Source organism: Pseudophryne corroboree, unplaced genomic scaffold (assembly GCF_028390025.1).
Source record: "Pseudophryne corroboree isolate aPseCor3 unplaced genomic scaffold, aPseCor3.hap2 scaffold_445, whole genome shotgun sequence".
Taxonomy (NCBI): domain Eukaryota; kingdom Metazoa; phylum Chordata; class Amphibia; order Anura; family Myobatrachidae; genus Pseudophryne; species Pseudophryne corroboree.
The window spans coordinates 401,447-428,135 of NW_026970067.1; the positions used below are offsets into that span (position 1 = coordinate 401,447).

At 47.7% G+C, this 26,689-nt stretch overlaps 12 non-coding genes and 1 pseudogene across 12 annotated transcripts; 5 read left to right on the plus strand and 8 right to left on the minus strand.

Annotated features, from left to right (window-relative positions):
* Positions 1-2,747: 2,747 nt before the first annotated feature.
* On the minus strand, positions 2,748-2,863 carry LOC135026647 (U5 spliceosomal RNA). Its single transcript, XR_010223243.1, has one exon. It is a non-coding gene; the product is annotated as a U5 spliceosomal RNA (small nuclear RNA).
* Positions 2,864-3,138: 275 nt separating this feature from the next.
* On the minus strand, positions 3,139-3,254 carry LOC135026616 (U5 spliceosomal RNA). Its single transcript, XR_010223214.1, has one exon. It is a non-coding gene; the product is annotated as a U5 spliceosomal RNA (small nuclear RNA).
* Positions 3,255-3,528: 274 nt separating this feature from the next.
* Positions 3,529-3,644, minus strand: LOC135026621 (U5 spliceosomal RNA). Its single transcript, XR_010223218.1, has one exon. It is a non-coding gene; the product is annotated as a U5 spliceosomal RNA (small nuclear RNA).
* Positions 3,645-3,908: 264 nt separating this feature from the next.
* LOC135026638 (U5 spliceosomal RNA) lies at positions 3,909-4,024 on the minus strand. Its single transcript, XR_010223234.1, has one exon. It is a non-coding gene; the product is annotated as a U5 spliceosomal RNA (small nuclear RNA).
* A 270-nt stretch (positions 4,025-4,294) lies between these two features.
* On the minus strand, positions 4,295-4,410 carry LOC135026630 (U5 spliceosomal RNA). Its single transcript, XR_010223227.1, has one exon. It is a non-coding gene; the product is annotated as a U5 spliceosomal RNA (small nuclear RNA).
* A 144-nt stretch (positions 4,411-4,554) lies between these two features.
* On the plus strand, positions 4,555-4,682 carry LOC135026605 (U1 spliceosomal RNA; annotated as a pseudogene).
* A 593-nt stretch (positions 4,683-5,275) lies between these two features.
* Positions 5,276-5,439, plus strand: LOC135026456 (U1 spliceosomal RNA). Its single transcript, XR_010223073.1, has one exon. It is a non-coding gene; the product is annotated as a U1 spliceosomal RNA (small nuclear RNA).
* Positions 5,440-5,591: 152 nt separating this feature from the next.
* Positions 5,592-5,754, plus strand: LOC135026525 (U1 spliceosomal RNA). Its single transcript, XR_010223142.1, has one exon. It is a non-coding gene; the product is annotated as a U1 spliceosomal RNA (small nuclear RNA).
* Positions 5,755-6,429: 675 nt separating this feature from the next.
* On the plus strand, positions 6,430-6,593 carry LOC135026493 (U1 spliceosomal RNA). The gene has a single exon (XR_010223111.1). It is a non-coding gene; the product is annotated as a U1 spliceosomal RNA (small nuclear RNA).
* A 152-nt stretch (positions 6,594-6,745) lies between these two features.
* Positions 6,746-6,908, plus strand: LOC135026563 (U1 spliceosomal RNA). The gene has a single exon (XR_010223177.1). It is a non-coding gene; the product is annotated as a U1 spliceosomal RNA (small nuclear RNA).
* Positions 6,909-16,653: 9,745 nt separating this feature from the next.
* On the minus strand, positions 16,654-16,817 carry LOC135026683 (U1 spliceosomal RNA). The gene has a single exon (XR_010223279.1). It is a non-coding gene; the product is annotated as a U1 spliceosomal RNA (small nuclear RNA).
* A 655-nt stretch (positions 16,818-17,472) lies between these two features.
* LOC135026538 (U1 spliceosomal RNA) lies at positions 17,473-17,635 on the minus strand. The gene has a single exon (XR_010223153.1). It is a non-coding gene; the product is annotated as a U1 spliceosomal RNA (small nuclear RNA).
* A 152-nt stretch (positions 17,636-17,787) lies between these two features.
* On the minus strand, positions 17,788-17,951 carry LOC135026470 (U1 spliceosomal RNA). The gene has a single exon (XR_010223087.1). It is a non-coding gene; the product is annotated as a U1 spliceosomal RNA (small nuclear RNA).
* Positions 17,952-26,689: the final 8,738 nt, after the last annotated feature.

Here is a 26,689-nt window from a genome sequence, read left to right on the forward strand (position 1 = left end):
TGACCCACCTCTCCCCCCCTTCCCCGCCCCGATTGACAGGCAGAGGCGATCACATTCTCTGCGGGGTGCCGCAGAAAATGCAGGCACATGCGTATGCTCTTAGCAATTTTTGCAGTTGGATCGCTTATTGTGATTGCAATCCAACCTGAATCAGGCCCTATTACCTATCACAATGCGCTGCGGGCAGTACAAAATTGGGTTAATATAGGAGAAAAACCCCCAGACCTGTGCTCCTTAACTGTACCTGGTGGCTAGTGGAGCGGCTGCCCAGTAATCAGTGTCCACCGCAGTGCGCACACGGCCCACCCCCTACGGCCTCGCTCCCCTTCAGCAGCGGCCTCGTGATCCGGAAGGGTGGTGTGTGTGTGACTGACCTTAGGATGAAACCGGAGCCTCCGCTGCAGTGACCCAGCAACCAGGGCACGGGAGTATACAGCGCCGCTGGGAGTGATGAAGCTGCAGTAAAGATGTCTATTAGACCTAGCCTGCTGCAGCCCTTGTAGATTCTCATAAAACAAGTTCTTCTTTTCTTGTCAAAATTAATAGCTAAGAATAGGCTGCCTGAGGCAGGCCCCTGTTAATTGGCCTGCTACTGAAGGCACCAACTACAAACTGAGCTCCCTGTTCATGGAAGCGGGGTTATAGAGGAGAATGCACTGAGCTTCTTGGGAACAGTCAAAAGCTTTGAGCCGGTTGGTGCCTCAGATCAAGATCCTACTCTACACCCCAATGTGAATCCTTGTGGAGTCCAGTGTACCCCACAGAAGAAATTAATGTGTCACACCCATTGGCAGCAACCTTAGAATAGCTGCTGACGGGCACAATTGAGAAAGGAAGGGGGGGACGGGGACATTTGAATCCAGCACATAGATGCAATTCAAATATGTAATTCGTACCTTCCTATTTTAAAATATAATGGATGAACCTCACCCTGTGAGAACAATCTTCATGATCAAGAGATCTCATATGCAAAATAAATATGAGTTGGGATAGGGCTGGGGAGGGCTGCTCGGGCAGCACCTCCCCCGTCAAGTTAAGGAGATTCAACTGAGGAAGCACAAGGGAACTCTCGTCTGGGGACAACAACTGCAGGGAGACCACATCTTTTCAGATGAACATGGGAGGGCGGAAGGCTGCCTAATACTGAAGCACCATATGCAACAACTAGTACAAGCATTCCTGGGGGAAGGTCTGCAGCAGACGGATTTGCATACGGTGATGTTATCCAAGCAGTGGGCCAAAGTTGACTGGAACCCTCATCTGCATATGAAAAGAGAAAAGGGGCATGCAGGGCATGGCGGCCTTTTGCAGTGCTTGGATGACCCCTAGTTCACATTAAACACCCCCACCCTCCTTTGGTGTGGGGCTCATGTTGGCCATGCCCCATCCCCTGAAGCATTCAAGCTGATTTCTTGCAGCAGCTGGGCACTGTAACAGCTCCAGAGCTGTTCTGTAAGGCAAGTAAAAGGGTGTGGGCCCTGCAGCACCACCTGTAGTTCGCATTGTGCGTTGGAAGGCACAAAGTAAGCAGACGGGAGGAGAAGTCAGGATAGTGCGCAAGGGCATTCTTTTCTCTTAGTCCGTAGAGGATGCTGGGGTCACATTAAGAACCATGGGGTATAGACGGGATCCGCAAGAGACATGGGCACTTTAAGACTTTCAAAGGGTGTGAACTGGCTCCTCCCTCTATGCCCCTCCTCCAGACTCCAGTTATAGGAACTGTGCCCAGGGAGACGGACATTTCGAGGAAAGGATTTATTGTTAAACTAAGGTGAGCATCTTACCAGCTCACACCTTAAACATGCCGCAGAACGTGGCATTCAACAGAACACAAGCCAACGGCATGAACAATTGCAGCAAAAAGCTGACCAGAACCATAACACAACATGTGTATAACCACAAGTAATAACTGCAGACACAGTATGGACTGGGACGGGTGCCCAGCATCCTCTACAGACTAAGAGAAAAGGATTTACCGGTAGGTATTAAAATCCTATTTTCTCATACGACCTAGAGGATGCTGGGGTCACATTAAGAACCATGGGGTTATACCAAAGCTCTTGAACGGGTGGGAGAGTGCGTACGACTCTGCAGCACCGAATGACCCAACTTAAGGTTATCATCAGCCAAGGTATCAAACTTGTAAAACTTAGCAAAAGTGTTTACTAAATAGCTGCTCGGCAAAGTTGCAATGCCGAGACTCCCCGACCAGCTGCCAAGGATGAACCCACCTTTCTAGTAGAATGGGTCTTCACCTACTTCAGTAACGGCAATCCTGCCGTGGAACGAGCATGCTGAATCTTACCACAGATCCAGCGCATAATGGTCTGCATGGAAGCAGGACACCAAATCCTGTTGGGAGCATACAGGACAAACAGAGCCTCTGTTTTCCTAATCTGAACCGTTCTGGTGACATACATTTTCAAAGTTCTGACCACAGCCAGAGACTTTGACTCAACGAAGGTGTCAGTGGCCAAAGGCACCATGTGGAAAGATGAACCACCTTCGGCAGAAATTGTTGACGTGTCCTCAATTCTGCTCTATCTTCATGAAAGATCAAATAAAGGCTCTTGTGATACTGCATGGTTTGTACTGTTTTCCATGTGCTCCCAGACCTTTAAGCAAGTAGCATGGTCAAGAAAGTTCTGTTTGAAAAGAAACAACATTTACTGTCATTGTTATGCAAATAAACTTACATTAAAGCTAACAAGAAAGCACACTCGTTCTGTCTTTAAACTGATAAAAGAAACCCCAATAATATGGGGCATGCAAAAATTGAGATAAAACTCAGTTTTGCTCCTCTCCACGGAAATCTTTAATAAAAGGCGAAATATTTGTTAGTTCTGAAGAGAAACCAGAGCATGACCAAGATTCCACCTGTCGCCTGAGTGCCATGCCAGCAGTTCTCATTCAGCTGAAAGTGAGCACCCAATTTGAATGAAAGAAAGCAGATTTCTCACCAGGCTTCCCCTTGCTATAAACATGGTTTGTACTCTTTTCCATGAGCTCCCAGATCTTTCAAGCAATTAGTGTGGTCAAGAAAGTTCTGTTTGAAAAGAAACAAACATTTACTGTCATTTCTATGCAAATGAGCTTACATTAAAGCACACTCGTTCTATCTTTAAACCGATAAAATAAAACCCCAATAAGATGGGGCATGCAAAAATTGAGATAAAACTCAGTTTTGCTCCTCTCCACGGAAATCTTTAGTAAAAGGCGAAAGATTTGTTCGTTCTGAAGAGAAACCAGAACATGACCAAGATTCCACCTGTCGCCTGAGTGCCATGCCAGCAGTCCTCATTCAGCTCAAAGTGAGCACCCAATTTGAAAGAAAGAAAGCAGATTTCTCACCAGGCTTCCCCTTGCTATAAACATGGTTTGTACTCTTTTCCATGTGCTCCCAGATCTTTCAAGCAATTAGTATAGTCAAGAAAGTTCTGTTTGAAAAGAAACAAACATTTACTGTCATTTCTATGCAAATGAGCTTACATTAAAGCACACTCGTTCTATCTTTAAACCGATAAAAGAAACCCCAATAAGACGGAGCATGCAAAAATTGAGATAAAACTCAGTTTTGCTCCTCTCCACGGAAATCTTTAGTAAAAGGCGAAAGATCTGTTCGTTTTGAAGAGAAACCAGAGTATGACTAAGATTCCACCTGTCGCCTGAGTGCCATGCCAGCAGTCCTCATTCAGCGCAAAGTGAGCACCCAATTTGAAAGAAAGAAAGCAGATTTCTCACCAGGCTTCCCCTTGCTATAAGCATGGTTTGTACTCTTTTCCATGTGCTCCCAGATCTTTCAAGCAATTAGAATGGTCAAGAAAGTTCTGCTTGAAAAGAAACAGACATTTATAGTCATTGTTATGCAAATAAACTTACATTAAAGCTAACAAGAAACTGATAAAAGAAACCCCAATAATATGGGGCATGCAAAAATTGAGATAAAACTCAGTTTTGCTCCTCTCCACAGAAATCTTTAATAAAAGGCGAAAGATTTGTTCGTTCTGAAGAGAAACCAGAGCATGACCAAGATTCCACCTGTCGCCTAAATGCTGTGCCAGCAGTCCTCATTCAGATCAAAGTGAGCGCCCAACTTGAAAGTAAGCAGATTTCTCACCTGGCTTCTCCTTGCTATAAGCATGGTTTGTACTGTATTCCATGTGCTCCCAGATCTTTCAAGCAAGTAGCATGGTCAAGAAAGTTCTGTTTGAAAAGAAACAAACATTTACTGTCATTTCTATGCAAATGAGCTAACATTAAAGCACACTCATTCTATCTTTAAACCGATAAAAGAAACCCCAAAAAGATGGGGCATGCAAAAATTGAGATAAAACTCGGTTTTGCTCCTCTCCACGGAAATCTTTAATAAAAGGCGAAAGATTTGTTCGTTCTGAAGAGAAACCAGAGCATGACCAAGATTTTTATCTGAAAATATGTGTTCTCCCTGCAGTTGTTGTCCCCAGATGAGAGTTCCCTTGTGCTGCCTCAGTTGAATCTCCTTTACTTGACAGAGATGTGCCTGAGCAGCGGCCCTCCCCAGCCCTATCCCAAATCATACTTATTTTGCATAGGAGATACCATGGTCATGAAGATTGTTCTCCCAGGGTGAGGTTCATTCATTGCATTCTGGGTATGCTGACCCCTGTGATTTTCCCAAATGTGGGAAACTCGCTTTTATACCCTTGTGCACTATCCTGACTTCTCCTCCTGTCTGCTTACTTTGTGCCTTCCAATGCACAATGCAAACTACAGGTAGTGCTGCAGGGCCCACACCCTTTTACTTGCCTTACAGAGCAGCTCAGGAGCTGATACAGTGCCAAGCTGCTGCAAGAAATCAGCTTGAATGCTTCAGGGGATGGGGCATGGCCAACATGAGCCCCACACCGAAGGAGGGTGGGGGTGTTTAATGCGAACTAAGGGTCATCCAAGCGCCGCAAAAGGCCGCCATGCCCTGCATACCCCTTTTCTCTTTTCATATGCAGATGAGGGTTCCAGCCAACTTTGGCCCACTGCTTGGATGACATCACCGTATGCAAATCCGTCTTCTGCAGAACTTCCCCCAGGAATGCTTGCACTAGTTGTTGCATTTGGTTTGTTGTTTGGGGGTGCTTCAGTATTAGGCAGCCTTCTGCCCTCCCATGTTCATCTGAAAATATGTGTTCTCCCTGCAGTTGTTGTCCCCAGATGAGAGTTCCCTTGTGCTGCCTCAGTTGAATCTCCTTTACTTGACAGAGATGTGCATGAGCAGCGGCCCTCCCCAGCCCTATCCCAAATCATACTTATTTTGCATAGGAGATACCATGGTCATGAAGATTGTTCTCCCAGGGTGAGGTTCATTCATTGCATTTTGGGTATGCTGACCCCTGTGATTTACCCAAATGTGGGAAACTCGACTGCATTATTTGTGGTAGTGGGGGACTGTGTTTGTGCTTTCCTCTGGTCAGCTCTGTTAAAACTCAGATTTCTTTGTCTCAGATTTTCCTCTAGCCTTGTTCTTCTTTCGAGAGTTCCCTTGTGCTGCCTCAGGTGGATCTCCTTCACTTGACAGGGGGGTGCCCGAGCAGCAACCCTCCCCAGCTCTAGCCCAACTCCTACTTACCTGCCAGGTGAGATACTATGATCAGGAAGGTGCTTCTCCCAGGGCAAGGCTCACCCATTGCACTCTGGGTGTGCTGCTCCTACGATTTCCCCAAATGTGGGACACTTGACTGCATAATTTGTGTTTCCTCTGGTCGGCTCTCGTATAATTCAGATCTCTTTGTCTCAGGTCTTTCTCCAGCCTAGTTTGCTGTCTGTTTCCACTTCTTTTATCTTGAGCCCCTCCCTTCTATACCCTTGTGCACTATCCTGACTTCTCCTCCCGTCTGCTTACTTTGTGCCTTCCAATGCACAATGCAAACTACAGGTAGTGCTGCAGGGCCCACACAATCTTTTACTTGCCTTAAAGAGCAGCTCTGGAGCTGTTACAGTGCCCAGCTGCTGCAAGAAATCAGCTTGAATGCTTCAGGGGATGGGGCATGGCCAACATGAGCCCCACACCAAAGGTGGGTGGGGGTGTTTAATGCAAACTAGGGGTAATCCAAGCACCGCAAAAGGCCGCCATGCCCTGCACGCCCCTTTTCTCTTTTCATATGCAGATGAGGGTTGAAGCCAACTTTGACCCACTGCTTGGATGACATCACCATATGCAAATCCATCTGCTGCAGGCCTTGCCCCAGGAATGCTTGCACTAGTTGTTGCATTTGGTTTGTTGTTTGGGGGTGCTTCAGTATTAGGCAGCCTTCTGCCCTCCCATGTTCATCTGAAAATATGTGTTCTCCCTGCAGTTGTTGTCCCCAGATGAGAGTTCCCTTGTGCTGCCTCAGTTGAATCTCCTTTACTTGACAGAGATGTGCCTGAGCAGCGGCCCTCCCAGCCCTATCCCAAATCATACTTATTTTGCATAGGAGACACCATGGTCATGAAGATTGTTCACCCAGGGTGAGATTCATTCATTGCATTCTGGGTATGCTGACCCCTGTGATTTCCCCAAATGTGGGAAACTCGCCTGCATTTTTTGTGGTAGTGGGGGACTGTGTTTGTGTTTTCCTCTGGTCAGCTCTGGTAAAAGTCAGATTTCTTTGTCTCATATATTCCTCTAGCCTTGTTCTTCTTTCGAGAGTTCCCTTGTGCTGCCTCAGTTGGATCTCCTTCACTTGACAGGGGGGTGCCCGAGCAGTGACCCTCCCCAGCTCTAGCCCAACTCCTACTTACCTGCCAGGTGAGATACTATGATCATGAAGGTGCTTCTCCCAGGGCAAGGCTCACCCATTGCACTCTGGGTGTGCTGCTCCTGTGATTTCCCCAAATGTGGGAAACTTGATTGCATAATTTGTGTTTCCCCTGGTCGGCTCTCGTATAATTCAGATCTCTTTGTCTCAGGTCTCTCTCCAGCCTAGTTTGCTGTCTGTTTCCACTTCTCTTTTCTGGAGCCACTCCCTTCTATGCCCTTGCGCACTATCCTGACTTCTCCCGTCTGCTTACTTTGTGCCTTCCAACGCACAATGCGAACTACAGGTAGTGCTGCAGGGCCCACACCCTTTTAGTTGCCTTACAGAGCAGCTCTGGAGCTGTTACAGTGCCCAGCTGCTGCAAGAAATCAGCTTGAATGCTTCAGGGGCTGGGGCATAGCCAACATGAGCCCCACACCAAAGGAGGGTGGGGGTGTTTAATGCGAACTAGGGGTCATCCAAGCACCGCAAAAGGCCGCCATGCCCTGCATGCCCCTTTTCTCTTTTCATATGCAGATGAGGGTTCCAGCCAACTTTGGCCCACTGCTTGGATGACATCACCGTATGCAAATCCGTCTGCTGCAGACCTTCCCCCAGGAATGCTTGTACTAGTTGTTGCATATGGTTTGATATTTGATGGTGCTTCAGTATTAGGCAGCCTTCCGCCCTCCCATGTTCATCTGAAAAGATGTGGTCTCCCTGCAGTTGTTGTCCCCAGACGAGAGTTCCCTTGTGCTTCCTCAGTTGAATCTCCTTAACTTGATGGGGGAGGGGCTGCCCGAGCAGCCACCCTCCCCAGCCCTATCCCAACTCATACTTATTTTGCATATGAGATCTCTTGATCATGAAGATTGTTCTCACAGGGTGAAGTTCATCCATTATATTTTAAAATAGGAAGGTACAAATTACATATTTGAATTGCATCTATGTGCTGGATTCAAATGTCCCCCCCCCCTTCCTTTCTCAATTGTGCCCATCAGCAGCTATTCTAAGGTTGCTGCCAATGGGTGTGACACATTAATTTCTTCTGTGGGGTACACAGGACTCCACAAGGATTCACATTGGGGTGTAGAGTAGGATCTTGATCTGAGGCACCAACCGACTCAAAGCTTTTGACTGTTCCCAAGATGCTCAGCGCATCCTCCTCTATAACCCCGCTTCCATGAACAGGGAGCTCAGTTTGTAGTTGGTGCCTTCAGTAGCAGGCCACTTAACAGGGGCCTGCCTCAGGAAGCCAATTCTTAGCTATTCATTTTGACAAGAAAAGAAGAACTTGTTTTATGAGAATCTACAAGGGCTGCAGCAGGCTAGGTCTAATAGACATCTTTACTGCAGCTTCATCACTCCCAGCGGCGCTGTATACTCCCGTGCCCTGGTTGCTGGGTCACTGCAGCGGAGGCTCCGGTTTCTTCCTAAGGTCAGTCACACACACACCGCCCTTCCGGATCACGAGGCCGCTGATGAAGGGGAGCGTGGCCGTAGGGGGTGGACCGTGTGCGCACTGGCGTGGACACTGATTACTGGGCAGCCGCTCCACTAGCCACCAGGTACAGTTAAGGAGCACAGGTCTGGGGGTTTTTCTCCTATATTAAACCAATTTTGTACTGCCCGCAGCGCATTGTGATAGGTAATAGGGCCTGATTCAGGTTGGATTGCAATCACAATAAGTGATCCAACTGCAAAAATTGCTAAGAGCATACGCATGTGCCTGCATTTTCTGCGGCACCCCGCAGAGAATGCGATCGCCTCTGCCTGTCAATCGGGGCAGGGGGGGAGAGGGGGGTCAGCAACACTCCATTTCCAAGTCAGGGATGGAGCGGTGCGGGGGCAAGGCTTCAAAATGGGGTCTGCAATGGAGGAGACACAGGGGGCGTGGTCACAGCAGCTGTATGACATCACATTCAGCCGCTGTGATCACAAAAATGGTGGCGGCTTCCTGCGCGCACATACAGTCTGCACCAGCAGGAGGCTACACCATTTTTTATGATCACGCTGAACTGCAGTGCGACTGCAATTACAGCATGGTCAAGAAGGGAGGCGTCATGCTGGGTGGCCATAAGAGATGAGCGGGTTCGGTTCCTCGGAATCCGAACCCGCCCGAACTTCACCCTTTTTTGCTCGGGTCCGAGCAGACTCGGATCCTCTCGCCTTGCTCGGTTAACCCGAGCGCGCCCGAACGTCATCATCCCGCTGTCGGATTCTCACGAGACTTGGATTCTATATAAGGAGCCGCGCGTCGCCGCCATTTTCACACGTGCATTGAGATTGATAGGGAGAGGACGTGGCTGGCGTCCTCTCCGTTTAGATTAGAAGATAGAGACGAGTGACATTTGATTTACTACTAATTTGGGGAGCAGTTGAACTTGTCAGGAGTACTCAGTAGTGCAGAGTTTTGCTGATAGTGACCACCAGTTTTATTATTTATAATCCGTTCTCTGCCTGAAAAAAAACGATACACATACCATATCTGTGCTCAGCCTCAGTGTGCTGCATGATATATCATCTATGTATATCTGACTGTGCTGAGTGCTCACTGCTCACACAGCTTAATTGTGGGGGAGACTGGGGAGCAGTTATAGCAGGAGTACAGTGCACACTTTTGCTGCCAGTGTGACCACCAGTATATTGTCTGCCTGAAAAAGTTAAACACTCCTGTGGTGTTTTTTTTTTATTCTATAAATGCATTCTGCTGACAGTGTCCAGCAGGTCCGTCATACATATATTATATAAATATTTACCTGCAGTAGTGTTATATATTTTTTTTCATCTTTATCATCTCTATATTAGCAGACGCAGTACGGTAGTCCACGGCTGTGGCTATCTCTGTGTCGTCAGTGCTCGTCCATAATTGTATACCTACCTACCTGTGGTGGTTTTTTTTTTTCTATCTTCTTCATACTAGTAGTTTAGGAGTCTACTGACAGTGTCCACCAGGTCCATCATTATATTATATACCTACAGTAGTAATATATTTATTATATTATCTATACTAGCAGACGCAGTACGGTAGTCCACGGCTGTGGCTATCTCTGTGTCGTCAGTGCTCGTCCATAATTGTATACCTACCTACCTGTGGTGGGTTTTTTTTTTTATCTTCTTCATACTAGTAGTTTAGCAGTCTGCTGACAGTGTCCACCAGGTCCGTCATTATATTATATACCTACAGTAGTAATATATTTATTATATTATCTATACTAGCAGATGCAGTACGGTAGTCCACGGCTGTACCTACCTCTGTGTCGTCAGTGCTCGTCCATAATTGTATACCTACCTGTGGTGGGGTTTTTTTTTTCTATCTTCTTCATACTAGTAGTTTAGGAGTCTGCTGACAGTGTCCACCAGGTCCGTCATTATATTATATACCTACAGTAGTAATATATTTAGTATATTATCTATACTAGCAGACGCAGTACGGTAGTCCACGGCTGTACCTACCTCTGTGTCGTCACTCGTCCATAATTGTATACCTAACTGTGGTGGTTTTTTTTTTCTATCTTCTTCATACTAGTAGTTTAGCAGTCTGCTGACAGTGTCCACCAGGTCCGTCATTATATTATATATACCTACAGTAGTTATATATATTTTTTTTTATATCATTAATTATCATCTCTATACTAGCAGACGCAGTACGGTAGGCCACGGCTGTGGCTATCTCTGTGTCGTCAGTGCTCGTCCATAATTGTATACCTACCTACCTGTGGTGGTAGTTTTTTTCTATCTTCTTCATACTAGTAGTTTAGCAGTCTGCTGACAGTGTCCACCAGGTCCGTCATTATATTATATATACCTACAGTAGTTATATATATATATTTTTTTATATCATTAATTATCATCTCTATACTAGCAGACGCAGTACGGTTGTCCACGGCTGTAGCTACCTCTGTGTCGTCAGTCACTCGTCATCCATAAGTATACTAGTATCCATCCATCTCCATTGTTTACCTGAGGTGCCTTTTAGTTGTGCCTATTAAAATATGGAGAACAAAAATGTTGAGGTTCCAAAAATAGGGAAAGATCAAGATCCACTTCCACCTCGTGCTGAAGCTGCTGCCACTAGTCATGGCCGAGACGATGAAATTCCATCAACGTCATCTGCCAAGGCCGATGCCCAATGTCATAGTACAGAGCATGTAAAATCCAAAACACAAAAGATCAGTAAAAAAATGACTCAAAAATCTAAATAAAAATCGTCGGAGGAGAAGCGTAAACTTGCCAATATGCCATTTACCACACGGAGTGGCAAGGAACGGCTGAGGCCCTGGCCTATCTTCATGGCTAGTGGTTCAGCTTCACATGAGGATGGAAGCACTCAGCCTCTCGCTAGAAAAATGAAAAGACTTAAGCTGGCAAAAGCACAGCAAAGAACTGTGCGTTCTTCAAAATCACAAATCCACAAGGAGAGTCCAATTGTGTCGGTTGCGATGCCTGACCTTCCCAACACTGGACGTGAAGAGCATGCACCTTCCACCATTTGCACGCCCCCTGCAAGTGCTGGAAGGAGCACCCGCAGTCCAGTTCCTGATAGTCAGATTGAAGATGTCAGTGTTGAAGTACACCAGGATGAGGAGAATATGGGTGTTGCTGGCACTGGGGAGGAAATTGACAAGGAGGATTCTGATGGTGAGGTGGTTTGTTTAAGTCAGGCACCCGGCGAGACACCTGTTGTCCGTGGGAGGAATATGGCCATTGACATGCCTGGTGAAAATACCAAAAAAATCAGCTCTTCGGTGTGGAAGTATTTCAACAGAAATGCGGACAACAGGTGTCAAGCCGTGTGTTGCCTTTGTCAAGCTGTAATAAGTAGGGGTAAGGACGTTAACCACCTCGGAACATCCTCCCTTATACGTCACCTGCAGCGCATTCATCATAAGTCAGTGACAAGTTCAAAAACTTTGGGCGACAGCGGAAGCAGTCCACTGACCAGTAAATCCCTTCCTCTTGTAACCAAGCTCACGCAAACCACCCCACCAACTCCCTCAGTGTCAATTTCCTCCTTCCCCAGGAATGCCAATAGTCCTGCAGGCCATGTCACTGGCAATTCTGACGAGTTCTCTCCTGCCTGGGATTCCTCCGATGCATCCTTGAGTGTAACGCCTACTGCTGCTGGCGCTGCTGTTGTTGCTGCTGGGAGTCGATGGTCATCCCAGAGGGGAAGTCGTAAGACCACTTTTACTACTTCCACCAAGCAATTGACTGTCCAACAGTCCTTTGCGAGGAAGATGAAATATCACAGCAGTCATCCTGCTGCAAAGCGGATAACTGAGGCCTTGGCATCCTGGGCAGTGAGAAACGTGGTTCCGGTATCCATCATTACTTCAGAGCCAACTATAGACTTGATTGAGGTACTGTGTCCCCGGTACCAAATACTATCTAGGTTCCATTTCTCTAGGCAGGCGATACCGAAAATGTACACAGACCTCAGAAAAAGACTCACCAGTGTCCTAAAAAATGCAGTTGTACCCAATGTCCACTTAACCACGGACATGTGGACAAGTGGAGCAGGGCAGACTCAGGACTATATGACTGTGACAGCCCACTGGGTAGATGTATTGACTCCCGCCGCAAGAACAGCAGCGGCGGCACCAGTAGCAGCATCTCGCAAACGCCAACTCTTTCCTAGGCAGGCTACGCTTTGTATCACCGCTTTCCAGAATACGCACACAGATGAAAACCTCTTACGGCAACTGAGGAAGATCATCACAGAATGGCTTACCCCAATTGGACTCTCCTGTGGATTTGTGGCATCGGACAACGCCAGCAATATTGTGCGTGCATTATATCTGGGCAAATTCCAGCACGTCCCATGTTTTGCACATACCTTGAATTTGGTGGTGCAGAATTATTTAAAAAACGACAGGGGCGTGCAAGAGATGCTGTCGGTGGCCACAAGAATTGCGGGACACTTTCGGCGTACAGGCACCACGTACAGAAGACTGGAGCAACACCAAAAACGCCTGAACCTGCCCTGCCATCATCTGAAGCAAGAAGTGGAAACGAGGTGGAATTCAACCCTCTATATGCTTCAGAGGATGGAGGAGCAGCAAAAGGCCATTCAAGCCTATACATCTGACCACGATATAGGAGGTGGAATGCACCTGTCTCAAGCGCAGTGGAGAATGATTTCAACGTTGTGCAAGGTTCTGCAACCTTTTGAACTTGCCACACGTGAAGTCAGTTCAGACACTGCCAGCCTGAGTCAGGTCATTCCCGTCATCAGGCTTTTGCAGAAGAAGCTGGAGACATTGAAGGAGGAGCTAAGACAGAGCGATTCCGCTAGGCATGTGGGACTTGTGGATGGAGCCCTTCATTCGCTTAACCAGGATTCACGGGTGGTCAATCTGTTGAAATCAGAGCACTACATTTTGGCCACCGTGCTCGATCCTAGATTTAAAACCTACGTTGTATCTCTCTTTCCGGCAGACACAAGTCTGCAGGGGTTCAAAGACCTGCTGGTGAGAAAATTATCAAGTCAAGCGGAACTTGATCGGTCAACAGCTCCTCCTTCACAGTCTCCCGCAATTGGGGGTGCGAGGAAAAGGCTCAGAATTCCGAGCCCACCCGCTGGCGGTGATGCAGGGCAGTCTGGAGCGACTGCTGATGCTGACATCTGGTCCGGACTGAAGGACCTGCCAACGATTACGGACATGTCGTCTACTGTCACTGCATATGATTCTCTCACCATTGAAAGAATGGTGGAGGATTATATGAGTGACCGCATCCAAGTAGGCACGTCAGACAGTCCGTACGTATACTGGCAGGAAAAAGAGGCAATTTGGAGGCCCTTGCACAAACTGGCTTTATTCTACCTAAGTTGCCCTCCCACAAGTGTGTACTCCGAAAGAGTGTTTAGTGCCGCCGCTCACCTTGTCAGCAATCGGCGTACGAGGTTACTTCCAGAAAATGTGGAGAAGATGATGTTCATTAAAATGAATTATAATCAATTGCTCCGTGGAGACATTGACCAGCAGCAATTGCCTCCACAAAGTATACAGGGAGCTGAGATGGTGGATTCCAGTGGGGACGAATTGATAATCTGTGAGGAGGGGGATGTACACGGTGATGAATCGGAGGATGATGATGAGGTGGACATCTTGCCTCTATAGAGCCAGTTTGTGCAAGGAGAGATTTATTGCTTCTTTTTTGGTGGGGGTCCAAACCAACCCGTCATTTCAGTCACAGTCGTGTGGCAGACCCTGTCACTGAAATGATGGGTTGGTTAAAGTGTGCATGTCCTGTTTATACAACATAAGGGTGGGTGGGAGGGCCCAAGGCAATTCCACCTTGCACCTCTTTTTTCCTTTATTTTTCTTTGCGTCATGTGCTGTTTGGGGAGTGTTTTTTGGAAGGGCCATCCTGCGTGACACTGCAGTGCCACTCCTAGATGGGCCAGGTGTTTGTGTCGGCCACTTGGGTCGCTGAGCTTAGTCACACAGCTACCTCATTGCGCCTCTTTTTTTCTTTGCGTCATGTGCTGTTTGGGGAGTGTTTTTTGGAAGGGCCATCCTGCGTGACACTGCAGTGACACTCCTAGATGGGCCAGGTGTTTGTGTCGTCCACTTGGGTCGCTGAGCTTAGTCACACAGCTACCTCATTGCGCCACTTTTTTTCTTTGCGTCATGTGCTGTTTGGGGAGTGTTTTTTGGAAGGGCCATCCTGCGTGACACTGGAGTGCCACTCCTAGATGGGCCAGGTGTTTGTGTCGGCCACTTGGGTCGCTGAGCTTAGTCACACAGCTACCTCATTGCGCCTCTTTTTTTCTTTGCGTCATGTGCTGTTTGGGGAGTGTTTCTGGAAGGGCCATCCTGCGTGACACTGCAGTGCCACTCCTAGATGGGCCAGGTGTTTGTGTCGGCCACTTGGGTCGCTGAGCTTAGTCACACAGCTACCTCATTGCGCCTCTTTTTTTCTTTGCGTCATGTGCTGTTTGGGGAGTGTTTTTTGGAAGGGCCATCCTGCGTGACACTGCAGTGCCACTCCTAGATGGGCCAGGTGTTTGTGTCGGCCACTTGGGTCGCTGAGCTTAGTCACACAGCTACCTCATTGCGCCTCTTTTTTTCTTTGCGTCATGTGCTGTTTGGGGAGTGTTTTTTGGAAGGGCCATCATGCGTGACACTGCAGTGCCACTCCTAGATGGGCCAGGTGTTTGTGTCGGCCACTTGGGTCACTGAGCTTAGTCATCCAGCGACCTCGGTGCAAATTTTAGGACTAAAAATAATATTGTGAGGTGTGAGGTGTTAAGAATAGACTGAAAATTAGTGGAAATTATGGTTATTGAGGTTAATAATACTTTGGGATCAAAATGACTCCCAAATTCTATGATTTAAGCTGTTTTTTAGGGTTTTTTGAAAAAAACACCCGAATCCAAAACACACCCGAATCCGACAAAAAAAATTCGGTGAGGTTTAGCCAAAACGCGTTCGAACCCAAAACACGGCCGCGGAACCGAACCCAAAACCAAAACACAAAACCCGAAAAATTTCCGGTGCACATCTCTAGTGGCCATGCCATGTCACTGTGCAGGAGCCAGCACCGCTCACACACTAGTCCCCGGTGCAGCCCCCAACCCCCGGGACACCCGGAGCAACAAAATGTAGATTCAGGCCACCAGGCCACGCCCCTACCTATGAAACCATGCCTCCTTTTTACCATTGCGCTGCTTATCTGCGCGCACTGCATTACAATCTCCCTCGCCACCTCTCTGGGTGTCACCAGTGATAGTGACACCTCTGCCATGCTTGTAGCAGCTGGTCCTAAGATCTACACCTCAAGCCCTGAGTGTTTGCCCTTGTGACTTGTTGATCATCATAGCAAAGCAGATGCTTACAGAAAACTGCAGGGGCTTAGATTGAAAATAAAAAAAATTGATGGGTATAAGGTAGAGAGGAGCGGGTTCGGTTCTCCAAGAACCGAATTCCCCACGAACCCCACGAACTCCTCCTCCGAGGCAGGCTCGGTTGTTCCCGCCTGACTCGGAAAACCTGAACAAGGGAAAATGTCATCATCCCGCTGTCGGATTCTCGCGAGATTCGGATTCCATATAAAGAGCTGCGCGTTGCCGCCATTTTTACTCGTGCATTGAAGAGAGAGCGGAGAGGACGTGGCTATGTTCTCTCAGTGGAAATCTCAATATCAGTGCTCAGTATCAGTGGATACTTATTGCTGCTCAGTAATACTAGTAGTGTGTCTCTCCTGCTCAGTGTCAGTTCTCAGTAGTATCCTCATCAGTGCTCAGTATCACTGCTCATTGTCTTGTGCTGCATTGTTGTGCTCAGCATACTACAGTACATTACTAATAGTCCAGTGCTGCATCTTGCTGCTCAGTGTCAGTTCTAGTATCCTCATCAGTGCTCACTATCACTGCTCATTGCATTGTGGTGTTCTGTATACTACAGTAACATAGTAATATAGTAACATATAGTAACATAGTTTTTGAGGTTGAATAGAGGCAAATTGCCCATCGTGTTCAACCTGTTTTAAGTTGTGATGATTCTACATACTTGCTGAATAATGTTTTATGACTAGTTAGCTACTACAACTCATGTTACCCCCGGATTAACCATGTTGATATTTTAAGTATTATAACCTTGGATAGCTTTTTCATTCAGAAATGTATCCATTCCTTTTTTAAATCCAATTACAGAGTCCGCCATTACCACCTTCCCTGGCAGGGAATTCCACATCCTGATTGCCCTAACAGTGAAGATCATAGTATCTCACCTGGCAGGTAAGTAGGAGTTGGGCCAGAGCTGTGGAGGATTGCTGCTCGGGCACCCCCTGTCAAATGAAGGAGATCCAACTGAGGCAGCACAAGGGAACTCTCGAAAGAAGAACAAGGCTAGAGGAAGATCTGAGACAAAGAAATCTGACTTTTACCAGAGCTGACCAGAGGAAAGCACAAACACAGTCCCCCACTACCACAAATAATGCAGTCGAGTTTCCCACATTTGGGGAAATCACAGGGGTCAGCATACCCAGAATGCAATGAATGAACCTCACCCTGGGAGAACAATCTTCATGACCATGGTATCGCCTATGCAAAATAAGTATGATTTGGGATAGGGCTGGGGAGGGCCGCTGCTCAGGCACATCTCTGTCAAGTAAAGGAGATTCAACTGAGGCAGCACAAGGGAACTCTCATCTGGGGACAACAACTGCAGGGAGAACACATATTTTCAGATGAACATGGGAGGGCAGAAGGCTGCCTAATACTGAAGCACCCCCAAACAACAAACCAAATGCAACAACTAGTACAAGCATTCCTGGGGGAAGTTCTGCAGAAGACGGATTTGCATACGGTGATGTCATCCAAGCAGTGGGCCAAAGTTGGCTGGATCCCTCATCTGCATATGAAAAGAGAAAAGGGGTATGCAGGGCATGGCGGCCTTTTGCGGCGCTTGGATGACCCTTAGTTCGCATTAAACACCCCCACCCTCCTTCGGTGTGGGGCTCATGTTGACAATGCCCCAGCCCCTGAAGCATTCAAGCTGATTTCTTACAGCAGCTTGGCACTGTAACAGCTCCAGAGCTGCTCTGTAAGGCAAGTAAAAGGGTGTGTAGTTTGCATTGTGCATTGGAAGGCACAAAGTAAGCAGACAGGAGGAGAAGTCAGGATAGTGCACAAGGGTATAAAAGGGAGGGGCTCAAGAAAAAAGAAGTGGAAACAGACAGCAAACTAGGCTGGAGAGAGACCTGAGACAAAGAGATCTGAATTATACGAGAGCCGACCAGGGGAAACACAAATTATGCAGTCAAGTTTCCCACATTTGGGGAAATCGCAGGGGCAGCACACCCAGAGTGCAATGGGTGAGCCTTGCCCTGGAAGAAGCACCTTCATGATCATAGTATCTCACCTGGCAGGTAAGTAGGAGTTGGGCTTGAGCTGGGGAGGGTCGCTGCTCGGGCACCCCCCTGTCAAGTGAAGGAGATCCAACTGAGGCAGCACAAGGGAACTCTCGAAAGAAGAACAAGGCTAGAGGAAGATCTGAAACAAAGAAATCTGACTTTTACCAGAGCTGACCAGAGGAAAACACAAACACAGTCCCCCACTACCACAAATAATGCAGTCGAGTTACCCACATTTGGGGAAATCACAGGGGTCAGCATACCCAGAATGCAATGAATGAACCTCACCCTGGGAGAATAATCTTCATGACCATGGTATCTCCTATGCAAAATAAGTATGATTTGGGATAGGGCTGGGAGGGCCGCTGCTCAGGCACATCTCTGTCAAGTAAAGGAGATTCAACTGAGGCAGCACAAGGGAACTCTCATCTGGGGACAACAACTGCAGGGAGAACACATATTTTCAGATGAACATGGGAGGGCAGAAGGCTGCCTAATACTGAAGCACCCCCAAACAACAAACCAAATGCAACAACTAGTGCAAGCATTCCTGTTTGTTTCTGAAGCCAACTTTGACCCACTGCTTGGATGACATCACCATATGCAAATCCATCTGCTGCAGGCCTTCCCCCAGGAATGCTTGCACTCTTTATATGAAATCCGAATCTCGCGAGAATCCGACAGCGGGATGATGACATTTTCCCTTGTTCAGGTTTTCCGAGTCAGGCGGGAACAACCGAGCCTGCCTCGGAGGAGGAGTTCGTGGGGTTCGTGGGGAATTCGGTTCTCGGAGAACCGAACCCGCTCCTCTCTACCTTATACCCATCAATTTTTTTTATTTTCAATCTAAGCCCCTGCAGTTTTCTGTAAGCATCTGCTTTGCTATGATGATCAACAAGTCACAAGGGCAAACACTCAGGGCTTGAGGTGTAGATCTTAGGACCAGCTGCTACAAGCATGGCAGAGGTGTCACTATCACTGGTGACACCCAGAGAGGTGGCGAGGGAGATTGTAATGCAGTGCGCGCAGATAAGCAGCGCAATGGTAAAAAGGAGGCATGGTTTCATAGGTAGGGGCGTGGCCTGGTGGCCTGAATCTACATTTTGTTGCTCCGGGTGTCCCGGGGGTTGGGGGCTGCACCGGGGACTAGTGTGTGAGCGGTGCTGGCTCCTGCACAGTGACATGGCATGGCCACTAGAGATGTGCACCGGAAATTTTTCGGGTTTTGTGTTTTGGTTTTGGGTTCGGTTCCGCGGCCGTGTTTTGGGTTCGAACGCGTTTTGGCTAAACCTCACCGAATTTTTTTTGTCGGATTCGGGTGTGTTTTGGATTCGGGTGTTTTTTTCAAAAAACCCTAAAAAACAGCTTAAATCATAGAATTTGGGAGTCATTTTGATCCCAAAGTATTATTAACCTCAATAACCATAATTTCCACTAATTTTCAGTCTATTCTTAACACCTCACACCTCACAATATTATTTTTAGTCCTAAAATTTGCACCGAGGTCGCTGGATGACTAAGCTCAGTGACCCAAGTGGCCGACACAAACACCTGGCCCATCTAGGAGTGGCACTGCAGTGTCACGCATGATGGCCCTTCCAAAAAACACTCCCCAAACAGCACATGACGCAAAGAAAAAAAGAGGCGCAATGAGGTAGCTGTGTGACTAAGCTCAGCGACCCAAGTGGCCGACACAAACACCTGGCCCATCTAGGAGTGGCACTGCAGTGTCACGCAGGATGGCCCTTCCAAAAAACACTCCCCAAACAGCACATGACGCAAAGAAAAAAAGAGGCGCAATGAGGTAGCTGTGTGACTAAGCTCAGCGACCCAAGTGGCCGACACAAACACCTGGCCCATCTAGGAGTGGCACTGCAGTGTCACGCAGGATGGCCCTTCCAAAAACACTCCCCAAACAGCACATGACGCAAAGAAAAAAAGAGGCGCAATGAGGTAGCTGTGTGACTAAGCTCAGCGACCCAAGTGGCCGACACAAACACCTGGCCCATCTAGGAGTGGCACTGCAGTGTCACGCAGGATGGCCCTTCCAAAAAACACTCCCCAAACAGCACATGACGCAAAGAAAAAAAGTGGCGCAATGAGGTAGCTGTGTGACTAAGCTCAGCGACCCAAGTGGACGACACAAACACCTGGCCCATCTAGGAGTGTCACTGCAGTGTCACGCAGGATGGCCCTTCCAAAAAACACTCCCCAAACAGCACATGACGCAAAGAAAAAAAGAGGCGCAATGAGGTAGCTGTGTGACTAAGCTCAGCGACCCAAGTGGCCGACACAAACACCTGGCCCATCTAGGAGTGGCACTGCAGTGTCACGCAGGATGGCCCTTCCAAAAAACACTCCCCAAACAGCACATGACGCAAAGAAAAATAAAAGAAAAAAGAGGTGCAAGGTGGAATTGCCTTGGGCCCTCCCACCCACCCTTATGTTGTATAAACAGGACATGCACACTTTAACCAACCCATCATTTCAGTGACAGGGTCTGCCACACGACTGTGACTGAAATGACGGGTTGGTTTGGACCCCCACCAAAAAAGAAGCAATAAATCTCTCCTTGCACAAACTGGCTCTATAGAGGCAAGATGTCCACCTCATCATCATCCTCCGATTCATCACCGTGTACATCCCCCTCCTCACAGATTATCAATTCGTCCCCACTGGAATCCACCATCTCAGCTCCCTGTATACTTTGTGGAGGCAATTGCTGCTGGTCAATGTCTCCACGGAGCAATTGATTATAATTCATTTTAATGAACATCATCTTCTCCACATTTTCTGGAAGTAACCTCGTACGCCGATTGCTGACAAGGTGAGCGGCGGCACTAAACACTCTTTCGGAGTACACACTTGTGGGAGGGCAACTTAGGTAGAATAAAGCCAGTTTGTGCAAGGGCCTCCAAATTGCCTCTTTTTCCTGCCAGTATACGTACGGACTGTCTGACGTGCCTACTTGGATGCGGTCACTCATATAATCCTCCACCATTCTTTCAATGGTGAGAGAATCATATGCAGTGACAGTAGACGACATGTCCGTAATCGTTGGCAGGTCCTTCAGTCCGGACCAGATGTCAGCATCAGCAGTCGCTCCAGACTGCCCTGCATCACCGCCAGCGGGTGGGCTCGGAATTCTGAGCCTTTTCCTCGCACCCCCAATTGCGGGAGACTGTGAAGGAGGAGCTGTTGACCGATCAAGTTCCGCTTGACTTGATAATTTTCTCACCAGCAGGTCTTTGAACCCCTGCAGACTTGTGTCTGCCGGAAAGAGAGATACAACGTAGGTTTTAAATCTAGGATCGAGCACGGTGGCCAAAATGTAGTGCTCTGATTTCAACAGATTGACCACCCGTGAATCCTGGTTAAGCGAATGAAGGGCTCCATCCACAAGTCCCACATGCCTAGCGGAATCGCTCTGTCTTAGCTCCTCCTTCAATGTCTCCAGCTTCTTCTGCAAAAGCCTGATGATGGGAATGACCTAACTCAGGCTGGCAGTGTCTGAACTGACTTCACGTGTGGCAAGTTCAAAAGGTTGCAGAACCTTGCACAACGTTGAAATCATTCTCCACTGCGCTTGAGACAGGTGCATTCCACCTCCTATATCGTGGTCAGATGTATAGGCTTGAATGGCCTTTTGCTGCTCCTCCATCCTCTGAAGCATATAGAGGGTTGAATTCCACCTCGTTTCCACTTCTTGCTTCAGATGATGGCAGGGCAGGTTCAGGCGTTTTTGGTGTTGCTCCAGTCTTCTGTACGTGGTGCCTGTACGCCGAAAGTGTCCCGCAATTCTTGTGGCCACCGACAGCATCTCTTGCACGCCCCTGTCGTTTTTTAAATAATTCTGCACCACCAAATTCAAGGTATGTGCAAAACATGGGACGTGCTGGAATTTGCCCAGATATAATGCACGCACAATATTGCTGGCGTTGTCCGATGCCACAAATCCACAGGAGAGTCCAATTGGGGTAAGCCATTCTGTGATGATCTTCCTCAGTTGCCGTAAGAGGTTTTCATCTGTGTGCGTATTCTGGAAAGCGGTGATACAAAGCGTAGCCTGCCTAGGAAAGAGTTGGCGTTTGCGAGATGCTGCTACTGGTGCCGCCGCTGCTGTTCTTGCGGCGGGAGTCAATACATCTACCCAGTGGGCTGTCACAGTCATATAGTCCTGAGTCTGCCCTGCTCCACTTGTCCACATGTCCGTGGTTAAGTGGACATTGGGTACAACTGCATTTTTTAGGACACTGGTGAGTCTTTTTCTGAGGTCTGTGTACATTTTCGGTATCGCCTGCCTAGAGAAATGGAACCTAGATAGTATTTGGTACCGGGGACACAGTACCTCAATCAAGTCTATAGTTGGCTCTGAAGTAATGATGGATACCGGAACCACGTTTCTCACTGCCCAGGATGCCAAGGCCTCAGTTATCCGCTTTGCAGCAGGATGACTGCTGTGATATTTCATCTTCCTCGCAAAGGACTGTTGGACAGTCAATTGCTTGGTGGAAGTAGTAAAAGTGGTCTTACGACTTCCCCTCTGGGATGACCATCGACTCCCAGCAGCAACAACAGCAGCGCCAGCAGCAGTAGGCGTTACACTCAAGGATGCATCGGAGGAATCCCAGGCAGGAGAGAACTCGTCAGAATTGCCAGTGACATGGCCTGCAGGACTATTGGCATTCCTGGGGAAGGAGGAAATTGACACTGAGGGAGTTGGTGGGGTGGTTTGCGTGAGCTTGGTTACAAGAGGAAGGGATTTACTGGTCAGTGGACTGCTTCCGCTGTCGCCCAAAGTTTTTGAACTTGTCACTGACTTATGATGAATGCGCTGCAGGTGACGTATAAGGGAGGATGTTCCGAGGTGGTTAACGTCCTTACCCCTACTTATTACAGCTTGACAAAGGCAACACACGGCTTGACACCTGTTGTCCGCATTTCTGTTGAAATACTTCCACACCGAAGAGCTGATTTTTTTGGTATTTTCACCAGGCATGTCAATGGCCATATTCCTCCCACGGACAACAGGTGTCTCGCCGGGTGCCTGACTTAAACAAACCACCTCACCATCAGAATCCTCCTTGTCAATTTCCTCCCCAGCGCCAGCAACACCCATATTCTCCTCATCCTGGTGTACTTCAACACTGACATCTTCAATCTGACTATCAGGAACTGGACTGCGGGTGCTCCTTCCAGCACTTGCAGGGGGCGTGCAAATGGTGGAAGGTGCATGCTCTTCACGTCCAGTGTTGGGAAGGTCAGGCATCGCAACCGACACAATTGGACTCTCCTTGTGGATTTGTGATTTTGAAGAACGCACAGTTCTTTGCTGTGCTTTTGCCAGCTTAAGTCTTTTCATTTTTCTAGCGAGAGGCTGAGTGCTTCCATCCTCATGTGAAGCTGAACCACTAGCCATGAAGATAGGCCAGGGCCTCAGCCGTTCCTTGCCACTCCGTGTGGTAAATGGCATATTGGCAAGTTTACGCTTCTCCTCCGACGATTTTTATTTAGATTTTTGAGTCATTTTTTTACTGATCTTTTGTGTTTTGGATTTTACATGCTCTGTACTATGACATTGGGCATCGGCCTTGGCAGACGACGTTGATGGAATTTCATCGTCTCGGCCATGACTAGTGGCAGCAGCTTCAGCACGAGGTGGAAGTGGATCTTGATCTTTCCCTATTTTTGGAACCTCAACATTTTTGTTCTCCATATTTTAATAGGCACAACTAAAAGGCACCTCAGGTAAACAATGGAGATGGATGGATACTAGTATACTTATGGATGACGAGTGACTGACGACACAGAGGTAGCTACAGCCGTGGACTACCGTACTGCGTCTGCTAGTATAGAGATGATAATTAATGATATAAAAAAAAATATATATATAACTACTGTAGGTATATATAATATAATGACGGACCTGGTGGACACTGTCAGCAGACTGCTAAACTACTAGTATGAAGAAGATAGAAAAAAACTTCCACCACAGGTAGGTAGGTATACAATTATGGACGAGCACTGACGACACAGAGATAGCCACAGCCGTGGCCTACCGTACTGCGTCTGCTAGTATAGAGATGATAATTAATGATATAAAAAAAAATATATATAACTACTGTAGGTATATATAATATAATGACGGACCTGGTGGACACTGTCAGCAGACTGCTAAACTACTAGTATGAAGAAGATAGAAAAAAAAAACCACCACAGTTAGGTATACAATTATGGACGAGTGACGACACAGAGGTAGGTACAGCCGTGGACTACCGTACTGCGTCTGCTAGTATAGATAATATACTAAATATATTACTACTGTAGGTATATAATATAATGACGGACCTGGTGGACACTGTCAGCAGACTCCTAAACTACTAGTATGAAGAAGATAAAAAAAAAACCCCACCACAGGTAGGTAGGTATACAATTATGGACGAGCACTGACGACACAGAGATAGCCACAGCCGTGGACTACAGTACTGCGTCTGCTAGTATAGATAATATAATAAATATATTACTACTGTAGGTATATAATATAATGATGGACCTGGTGGACACTGTCAGTAGACTCCTAAACTACTAGTATGAAGAAGATAGAAAAAAAAAAACCACCACAGGTAGGTAGGTATACAATTATGGACGAGCACTGACGACACAGAGATAGCCACAGCCGTGGACTACCGTACTGCGTCTGCTAATATAGAGATGATAAAGATGAAAAAAAAAATATAACACTACTGCAGGTAAATATTTATATAATATATGTATGACGGACCTGCTGGACACTGTCAGCAGAATGCATTTATAGAATAAAAAAAAAACACCACAGGAGTGTTTAACTTTTTCAGGCAGACAATATACTGGTGGTCACACTGGCAGCAAAAGTGTGCACTGTACTCCTGCTATAACTGCTCCCCAGTCTCCCCCACAATTAAGCTGTGTGAGCAGTGAGCACTCAGCACAGTCAGATATACATAGATGATATATCATGCAGCACACTGAGGCTGAGCACAGATATGGTATGTGTATCGTTTTTTTTCAGGCAGAGAACGGATTATAAATAATAAAACTGGTGGTCACTATCAGCAAAACTCTGCACTACTGAGTACTCCTGACAAGTTCAACTGCTCCCCAAATTAGTAGTAAATCAAATGTCACTCGTCTCTATCTTCTAATCTAAACGGAGAGGACGCCAGCCACGTCCTCTCCCTATCAATCTCAATGCACGTGTGAAAATGGCGGCGACGCGCGGCTCCTTATATAGAATCCAAGTCTCGTGAGAATCCGACAGCGGGATGATGACGTTCGGGCGCGCTCGGGTTAACCGAGCAAGGCGAGAGGATCCGAGTCTGCTCGGACCCGAGCAAAAAAGGGTGAAGTTCGGGCGGGTTCGGATTCCGAGGAACCGAACCCGCTCATCTCTTATGGCCACCCAGCATGACGCCTCCCTTCTTGACCATGCTGTAATTGCAGTCGCACTGCAGTTCAGCGTGATCATAAAAAATGGTGTAGCCTCCTGCTGGTGCAGACTGTATGTGCGCGCAGGAAGCCGCCACCATTTTTGTGATCACAGCGGCTGAATGTGATGTCATACAGCTGCTGTGACCACGCCCCCTGTGTCTCCTCCATTGCAGACCCCATTTTGAAGCCTTGCCCCCGCACCGCTCCATCCCTGACTTGGAAATGGAGTGTTGCTGACCCCCCTCTCCCCCCCTGCCCCGATTGACAGGCAGAGGCGATCGCATTCTCTGCGGGGTGCCGCAGAAAATGCAGGCACATGCGTATGCTCTTAGCAATTTTTGCAGTTGGATCACTTATTGTGATTGCAATCCAACCTGAATCAGGCCCTATTACCTATCACAATGCGCTGCGGGCAGTACAAAATTGGTTTAATATAGGAGAAAAACCCCCAGACCTGTGCTCCTTAACTGTACCTGGTGGCTAGTGGAGCGGCTGCCCAGTAATCAGTGTCCACGCCAGTGCGCACACGGTCCACCCCCTACGGCCACGCTCCCCTTCATCAGCGGCCTCGTGATCCGGAAGGGCGGTGTGTGTGTGACTGACCTTAGGAAGAAACCGGAGCCTCCGCTGCAGTGACCCAGCAACCAGGGCACGGGAGTATACAGCGCCGCTGGGAGTGATGAAGCTGCAGTAAAGATGTCTATTAGACCTAGCCTGCTGCAGCCCTTGTAGATTCTCATAAAACAAGTTCTTCTTTTCTTGTCAAAATGAATAGCTAAGAATTGGCTTCCTGAGGCAGGCCCCTGTTAAGTGGCCTGCTACTGAAGGCACCAACTACAAACTGAGCTCCCTGTTCATGGAAGCGGGGTTATAGAGGAGGATGCGCTGAGCATCTTGGGAACAGTCAAAAGCTTTGAGTCGGTTGGTGCCTCAGATCAAGATCCTACTCTACACCCCAATGTGAATCCTTGTGGAGTCCTGTGTACCCCACAGAAGAAATTAATGTGTCACACCCATTGGCAGCAACCTTAGAATAGCTGCTGATGGGCACAATTGAGAAAGGAAGGGGGGGGGGACATTTGAATCCAGCACATAGATGCAATTCAAATATGTAATTTGTACCTTCCTATTTTAAAATATAATGGATGAACTTCACCCTGTGAGAACAATCTTCATGATCAAGAGATCTCATATGCAAAATAAGTATGAGTTGGGATAGGGCTGGGGAGGGTGGCTGCTCGGGCAGCCCCTCCCCCATCAAGTTAAGGAGATTCAACTGAGGAAGCACAAGGGAACTCTCGTCTGGGGACAACAACTGCAGGGAGACCACATCTTTTCAGATGAACATGGGAGGGCGGAAGGCTGCCTAATACTGAAGCACCATCAAATATCAAACCATATGCAACAACTAGTACAAGCATTCCTGGGGGAAGGTCTGCAGCAGACGGATTTGCATACGGTGATGTCATCCAAGCAGTGGGCCAAAGTTGGCTGGAACCCTCATCTGCATATGAAAAGAGAAAAGGGGCATGCAGGGCATGGCGGCCTTTTGCGGTGCTTGGATGACCCCTAGTTCGCATTAAACACCCCCACCCTCCTTTGGTGTGGGG